Here is a 9,158-nt window from a genome sequence, read left to right on the forward strand (position 1 = left end):
GTCTACTAACGTACCTGGAAATCTCAGCGACATTCAGGAAATCGGACCATCTCCTTCAATATCAAGGGCAGCGCAAAGGATCAGCAGCAAGCAAAAGCACTATATCCAGATGGATCCGGAACACCATCGAATTTTGCTATCTACAGAGGAACTTGACCCCTCCTGAGGGGATAAAAGCACACTCTACCAGAGCTGTGTCGGCCTCATGGGCGGAAAACGCCTCGGCCTCAGTAGACCAAATATGTACAGCGGCTACATGGAAAAATCCAAATACTTTCTTTAAACATTATAAGTTAGATATACTCAGAAGTCATGAGTTATCATATGGCAGAAAAGTTTTATCTGCAGTAGTCCCACCCTAAAGTTCTTTTCTCTATTAATCCTCCTGGAGTGCCGTTGTGGAGGCGCCGGGGAAAAGAGACGATTACTCTTACCGGTAATTGGATTTTCCAATAGCCTCCACAACGGCACTGGATTCCCTACCCAAGTGGTATAAATTATGTGGAATGTTATGTTACTCATGTTATGTTGTCATTGTATCAATACAGTTTTTGCACCAACTAACTAACCGAGTCCTATTTCATTAACTGAAGCAGGTAAGGGGAGGGGGCCTTTTAAACTTAAGCTTCTACGTTGTTTCCTGTCCTGGGGAGGCGGGGACACCCTCCTGGAGTGCCGTTGTGGAGGCTATTGGAAAATCCAATTACCGGTAAGAGTAATCGTCTCTTTTCACAAAATTTTGTTCCCTGTCAGCAATGCAGAGCAGGGGTTCATTCACAGCAAAAGGGGGCTCATGTCACCCAGCAATAGAACAGACGATTTTGAGAGATTTAGGCTCCTGTCACCAAGGCACAGCAGGGGTTTGTATACGCCAAAAATGGTAAAATGTCACCCGACAATTGAAAATTTGAATTTTTTCAATTTAGGGCACTAAAATTGGCACTTTTTGTTGCATTAAAATGGCTCTAAAATAGTCCTCGAAAAGGCTAGAGGGATGTAAAAGGCAGTAAAATGTGCTGAAGAGCATGGCAACTGCTCTGCAAACAAATGTGGATAGGGAAATAACTTAAAATAAAATAACTAAAAATTACAAATTATTAACCTGCAACTCAGAGAAGGAGGTGGATTGAGGAGGCGGTGAATGTGGTGTTGTGGGTGGAGGCAGCAATGGAGGAGGTAGCCAACAATGTTTTATTTTTTATTGGGGTAGGTAGCCCCCAAAATATTGGGACAAATAAAAAAAAAGAAAACAAAGAATCATTGCACTTGACTTGAGTACAAGAATGTATGTTTGAGGCTGGTATAAATGTCTGTTCTGCACAAGGGATGGACAGTTCCTGAGGGATCCATGCCTGGTTCATTTTAATGAATGTGAGCTTGTCCTTATTGGCTGTGGACAGGCGACTGCGCTTGTCTGTGATGACGCCCCCTGCCGTGCTAAACACACGTTCAGATAATACACTGGCTGCAGGGCAGGCCAGCACCTTCAAGGCGTAAAGGACAAGCTCAGGCCATGTGCCCAATTTGGAGACCCAGAAGTTGAAGGGGGCAGACCCGTTATTCAGTACATGTAGGCGTGTGCACACATACTGCTTCACCATGTTGGTGAAATGCTGCCTGCTGCTAAGACGTTCCATATCAGCTAGTGGTGCTGGTTGTTGTGGCGTGTTGACAAAGCTTTTCCACATTTCGGCCATGCTAACCCTGCCTTCTGAGGTGCTGGCGGTGCCCCAGCTGCGTTGGCGACCTCTTCCTCCTCCTCTGCCTTCGCCTTGTGCTTCCACTGTGCCCCCGCTGTCAGGTGGGAATGCCACCAGCAGCGCGTCTACCAGCGTGCTCTTGTACTCGCGCATCTTACGATCACGCTCCAGTGACGGAATTAAGGATGGTACATTGTCCTTGTAACGGGGATCCAGCAGTGTGGCCACCCAGTAATCAGCACAAGTTAGAATGTGGGCAACTCGGCGGTCATTGCGGAGACACTGCAGCATGTAATCGCTCATGTGTGCCAGGCTGCCCAGGCAGTGGCGTCGCCAGAGGGGGCTACGGCCCCCCCTACATCATGCTGTGCCCCCCCAACTAAAATCCCCCCCCCCAAGTGAGCCGCCGTCGCCGGGCACAGGGAGATGAGCGCTTCCATTGCGCTCATCTCCATTGTAATCTGCCTGTGCCAGCGGAGGTGCAGGGGAGGGAGAGGCGTGTCCCTTCCCCTTCCTCTGATAGGCTGCAGGCACTAGGCCGGCAGCCTATCAGAGGCCAGAGCAGACGTCATCGCGCCGCCTGAGCCTTACAGCGCGGGACACAGGAAGAGTCTGCATCGCATCGCTGACACTGAGGTAAGTATAAGTGTTTTTTTTTTTTGTGTTTTTTTACAATAGTGTTACTGGCACATTGGGGGGCTTATTACAATGGGGGGGACTTAATACTGACACATGATGGGGGGGACTTAATACTGGCACGTGATGATGGGGGGACTTAATACTGGCACATGATGATGGGGGGGACTTAATACTGGCACATGATGGGGGGACTTAATACTGGCACATGATGATGGGGGGGACTTAATACTGGCACATGATGGGGGGACTTAATACTGGCACATGATGGGGGGCTTAATACTGGCACATGATGGGGGGGCTTAATACTGGCACGATGGGGGGCTTAATACTGGCACATGATGGGGGGGCTTAATACTGGAACATGGGGGGGCTTAATACTGGCACATGATGGGGGGGCTTAATACTGGCACGTAATGGGGGGGCTTATTACTGGCATGTGATGGGGGGCTTATTACTGGCACATTGGGGGGCTTATTACTGGCACGTGATGGGGGCTTATTACTGGCACGTGATGGGGGGCTTATTACTGGCACGTGATGGGGGGGCTTATTACTAGCACGTAATGAGGGGGCTTATTACTGGCACGTGATGGGGGGGCTTATTACTAGCACGTAATGAGGGGGCTTATTACTGGCACGTAATGGGGGGCTTATTACTGGCACGTGATGGGGGGCTTATACTGGCCCATTGGGGGGCTTATTACTGGTATGTGATGGGGGGCTTATTACTGGCACGTGATGGGGGGCTTATTACTGGCACGTGATGAGGGGCTTATTACTGCCACGTGATGGGGGGCTTATTACTGCCACGTAATGGGTGGGGCTTATTACTAGCACGTGATGGGGGGCTTATTACTGGCACGTGATGGGGGGCTTATTACCGGCACGTGATGGGGGGCTTATTACTGGCACGTGATAGGGGGCTTATTACTGGCACGTGATGGGGGGCTTATTACTGGCACGTGATAGGGGCTCTTGTTACTGGCACGTGATGGGGGCTTATTACTGGCACATTGGGGGGCTCTTGTTACTGGCAGTGGCACGTTATTGAGTGGGCACTATAAGGGCATCTACTGAGGCCACAAAGAAGGGGTGTTTTATATGGGGGGCTCTGTACAGTAGCATTTTATACTGGGACACATTATGGTGGGTACTATGGAGAAGGGGAGACAGGAGGACTATGGATTCATCTACGGGGGGCACTAAGAAGGGGTATTTTATACTTGCAAATTATGGGGGACACTGAGGGCATCTACTGGGGCACGATATATGGGGCATTTTATACTGGTACATTATGGGGGGCACTAGCAGGAAGGGGGGAGAGGAGCACTATGGAGGCATTTACTGGGGCACTATATAGGGGTATTTTATACTGGCACATTATGGGGGACATTAGCTCAACTGGGGGCATAAGGGGGTATGTTTTGCACATTATAAAGAGAATTATTTCTACTGGGGGGCATTATGGTGGGTTTTATTACTCCCCCATGGTATGACCCCCTAGTAGCAGCACCAGCCTCTCTCTGCTCTACTATCCCACTGCCCCTTCTCCAAATCCTAATTATGAAATCTTTCTCATTAGGATAAAACACAACATCAGCTCCACCGAGCCCCCGGCCAAGTGTTGAAGTGGCGTCCGAGATCCCCAAGGGCCAAGCCAAGTAACTGTAAGTGTTCATGTGAAATATGTTTATTTTATATATGTACACTCCTGTGAGAGGCGGGGAGGGAGATCTGTGGATGACACTGTTATGGAGGGGGAAATGGGGATGACACTGTCATGGGGTGGATCTGTGGATGACACATATAGCATAAGATGCTATATACGGTATGTGGCATCCACAGATCCCCCCCATAGCAGTGTCATCCACAGATCCCACTCTCTATAAAAGTGTCATCCACAGACAGCTGGACTTTTCTTCCCTGTTGCGGTTTTAGGTATTGGGTAAAGTATTGCAGCATTTCTAAGCGTACTTGTGTAAATGTATCGTTGTTATAGCTGCCCCCCCTACTTTTGTCCTGGCCCCCAGTGTACCCCCCCAAAATTTGAAAGCTAGAGACGCCACTGTGCCCAGGGGCAACGAAAAGCTGTCCTCTGTGGGAGGTGTATCGTCTGTGTCCTCTGTATACCCCCAGCCACGCACCAGTGATGGCCATGAGCTGGTCTGGGTGCCACCCTGCTGTGAACATGGTTCCTCCTCCTCCATCTCCTTATCCTCCACCTCCTCATCCTCCAGAACTGTGCTGGCAGATCCTCTGTTTGCGGGGTGCCAGGTGCCACTGTCACTCCAGAGGTGGATGAAGAGGCCGCAACTGCAGCAGAAGAGGAAGCAGGAGGAGCCAGAGACCTTTCTTGGTTTTTGAGGTGTCTACTCCACTGCAGCTCGTGCTTTGCACTTAAATGTCTGGTCATGTAGGTTGTGCTCAGGTTGAGAATGTTTATGCCTCGCTTCAGGCTCTGATTGCACAGCGTGCAAACCACTCGTGTCTTGTCATCGTGCACATTGTCTGAAAAACTTCCACGCCAGGGAACTCCTTGGAGCTGGCTTTGGTGTGCTCGGTCCCTTGCTGCGGTGGGCAGTAGGAGGCGTACTGTCTAGAGGATGGCCGCTCCGCTTTTGCACTTTGCTCCCTCTTCTGCTGGGCTGGTGGCTCTGTGCGACCACCGCCTCTTCCTCCGAACTACATCGGTCACTCGCATGACCTTGATTCCATGTGGGGTCGAGTGGAGTGCTTGGAGCCCTCAGGAAGCACTAGGAGCACCCATCAACGGAGGTACCTAGTCGGGGTGCCAGGAGATCCGTTACAGTGTGTATTTCACACTGACAGATGCAGCAAAGGCTGCAAATTTAGTATTTTGCCCAAAAAGGGTGTTTTTTAAAACCCAGATAATTTTTGCAGTATTTCAAGCTTATATTTCATACTGACAAATGCAGAATAGGCCCCAGATGTAGGGTATTGCCAAAAATGAGTGCTTTTTTAAACCCAGAAAATTACTGCAGTATTTCAAGCTTGTATTTCACGCTGACAAATGCAGCATAGGCCCCATATGTAGGATATTGGCAAAAATAGGTGCTTTTTTAAACCCAGAAAATGATTGCAGTATTTTAAGCTTGTATTTAGCAATGACAGATGGAGCAAACGTCGCGAATTTAGTATTTTGCCCAAAATGGGTGTTTTTTTAATAGCAGAATATAACGGCAGTATCTAACGCGTGTATTTCACACTGAAATAAGCAGCAAAGGTTGCAAACTTAGTATTTTGACCAAAAAGGTTTTTTTTCAAAACCCAGAAAATTATTGCAGTATTTCAAGCTTATATTTCACACTGACAAATGCTGCAAAGGCCACAGATGTAGGATATTGCCAAAAAATTGTGTTTTTTTAAACCCAGAATATTATTGCAGTATTTCACGCTTGTATTTCACACTAACAAATGCAGCATCGCCCCCAGATGTAGGGTATTGCCAAAAATGGGTGCTTTTTAAAACCCAGAAAATTATTACAGTATTTCAAGATTGTATTTCACACTGACAAATACTGCAAAGGCCGCAGATGTAGGGTCTTGCAAAAAATGGGTGATTTTTTTAAACCCAGAATATAATTGCAGTATTTTTAAGCTTGTATTTGACTGTCACAAATGCACATATGCAGAGCTGGTGCACAGAACTTGCATAAAATGACCGCCGCCGCCAACCTAACTAACAGACGGATAAAATAATAATAATTCTGTGTCACTGGGCTCAGGGCAGGGTAAAAAGATTGTGCACTGCACCCACAAAACAAAATCTAGGTAGATCGCTGAGTTAACAAGCACTTCAGATTAAAGATTATGTCCTATTCTCTCCCTCACAGCAGCAGCATCCTCTCCCTACACTAATCAGAGCAGAGTGACGTGCAGCGCTGCGTGACTCCAGCTCATATAGAAGCTGGGTCACATGCTGCACTGACCAATCACAGCCATGCCATTAGTAGGCATCGCTGTGATGGTTTCTAAGGGCACACAAGTTAAACGCTTGTTGATTGGCTGCTCTGCAGCCTTTCAAAAAGCGCCATTAAATCGCCGAACACCGAACCCGAACTTTAACTGAAAAGTTTGGGTTCGGGTCCGGGGTCCAAAAATCCTAAAGTTCGGTACGAACCCGAACTTTACAGTTCGGGTTCGCTCAACGCTAGTCTTGATCTGTCCCGTGCATGAGGCCTAAGAGGGAGTGCACATTCGATTGAACCCAACATTTTATTAATATTCCAGCAGAAGCTCACAGGACTCAGACTTATTTTCTGCTTCTCACACTAGATGTTGGGAAGGCGTTTGATGGAGGGGTTACTTGAATTTACATCAGGTACTTTATCCAATATTACAATTGGCAGATGATGGCAGTGTCAGAGGATTCCTTAAAGGGGTTCTGCATTTTGTTTTAACTGATGATCTATCCTCTGGATAGATCATCAGCTTCTGATCGGCGGGGGTCCAATCAGCTGTTTGAGAAGGCAGCGGCGCTCCAGTAGTGCCGCAGCCTTCTCACTGTTTACCGCCGGCCCACTGACGTCACGACTAGTATTAACTAGCGTGGGCGGGGCTAAGCTCTGTTCACTTGAATTGAGCTTAGCCCCGTCCACGCTAGTTGATACTAGTCGTGACGTCAGTGGGCCGGCGGTAAACAGTGAGAAGGCCGCGGCACTGCTAAAGCGCCGCTGCTGGAGCACCGCTGCCTTCTCAAACAGCTGATCGCGGGGGTCCCGGGTGTTGGACCCCCGCCGATCAGAAGCTGATGATCTATCCAGAGGATAGATCATCAGTTAAAACAAAGTGCAGAACCCCTTTAACATGCCCAACATATTAAGGAATCCTCTGATATCAAGGGAAATATGGTTGGCAAAACAAGAACACAAAACTGCCCCCTTTGTTGATGATGTTATCCCAAAAGATCATGCGGTTTTGCAGGTTACTGGGCGCCCATTAAAGGGCATCTGTCAGCAGGTTTGTACCTATGACATAATTTGCGAAGATGTAGAATATAGTGCTATATATTCGTAATAGCAAATATTCTAGATTATTTTTTTTCATCAGTAACCTCCCTTCTTGCTTGTGGGCCAATGAGAAGGCTGCAATGTCTTTGTCTGAGCTTAGCAACATCCCTAGCAACCAATAGGAAAGCTGCCTACCCCTTACTATATAAGAACCTCCTCAGCAGCCATTTTCTGCAGTTTTTTTGCAGTTCTGAGAGAGAGAGAGCAGGGACATTGCTGTGCTCTGTGCTTTCATCTGGATCCTATTCCTTATCCAATTACATTAGATAGTTAGTTACCTTATATATACACTGCTCAAAAAAATAAAGGGAACACTTAAACAACACAATGTAACTCCAAGTCAATCACACTTCTGTGAAATCAAACTGTCCACTTAGGAAGCAACACTGAGTGACAATCAATTTCACATGCTGTTGTGCAAATGGGATAGACAACAGGTGGAAATTATAGGCAATTAGCAAGACACCCCCAATAAAGGAGTGGTTCTGCAGGTGGTAACCACAGACCACTTCTCAGTTCCTATGCTTCCTGGCTGATGTTTTGGTCACTTTTGAATGCTGGCGGTGCTTTCACTCTAGTGGTAGCATGAGACGGAGTCTACAACCCACACAAGTGGCTCAGGTAGTGCAGCTTATCCAGGATGGCACATCAATGCGAGCTGTGGCAAGAAGGTTTGCTGTGTCTGTCAGCGTAGTGTCCAGAGCATGGAGGCGCTACCAGGAGACAGACCAGTACATCGGGAGACGTGGAGGAGGGCAACAACCCAGCAGCAGGACCGCTACCTCCGCCTTTGTGCAAGGAGGAACAGGAGGAGCACTGCCAGAGCCCTGCAACATGACCTCCAGCAGGCCACAAATGTGCATGTGTCTGCTCAAACGGTCAGAAACGGACTCCATGAGGGTGATATGAGGGCCCGACGTCCACAGGTGGGGGTTGTGCTTACAGCCCAACACCGGGCAGGACGTTTGGCATTTGCCAGAGAACACCAAGATTGGCAAATTCGCCACCGGCGCCCTGTGCTCTTTACAGATGAAAGCAGGTTCACACTGAGCACATGTGACAGAGTCTTGAGACGCCATGGAGAACGTTCTGCTGCCTGCAACATCCTCCAGCATGACCGGTTTGGCATTGGGTCAGTAATGGTGTGGGGTGGCATTTCTTTGGAGGGCCGCACAGCCCTCCATGTGGTCGCCAGAGGTAGCCTGACTGCCATTAGGTACCGAGATGAGATCCTCAGACCCCTTGTGAGACCATATGCTGGTGCGGTTGGCCCTGGGTTCCTCCTAATGCAAGACAATGCTAGACCTCATGTGGCTGGAGTGTGTCAGCAGTTCCTGCAAGACGAAGGCATTGATGCTATGGACTGGCCCGCCCGTTCCCCAGACCTGAATCCAATTGAGCACATCTGGGACATCATGTCTCGCTCTATCCACCAACCACAGACTGTCTAGGAGTTGGCAGATGCTTTAGTCCAGGTCTGGGAGGAGATCCCTCAGGAGACCGTCCGCCACCTCATCAGGAGCATGCACAGGCGTTGTAGGGAGGTCATACAGGCACGTAGAGGCCACACACACTACTGAGCCTCATTTTGACTTGTTTTAAGGACATTACATCAAAGTTGGATCAGCCTGTAGTGTGTTTTTCCACTTTAATTTTGAGGGTGACTCCAAATCCAGACCTCCATGGGTTAAAAATTTGATTTCCATTTTTTTATTTTTGTGTGATTTTGTTGTCAGCACATTCAACTACGTAAAGAACAAAGTATTTCAGAAGAATATTTAATTAATTCA

The sequence above is a fragment of the Bufo bufo genome, chromosome 2 (genome assembly GCF_905171765.1).
Source record: "Bufo bufo chromosome 2, aBufBuf1.1, whole genome shotgun sequence".
Lineage (NCBI taxonomy): Eukaryota > Metazoa > Chordata > Amphibia > Anura > Bufonidae > Bufo > Bufo bufo.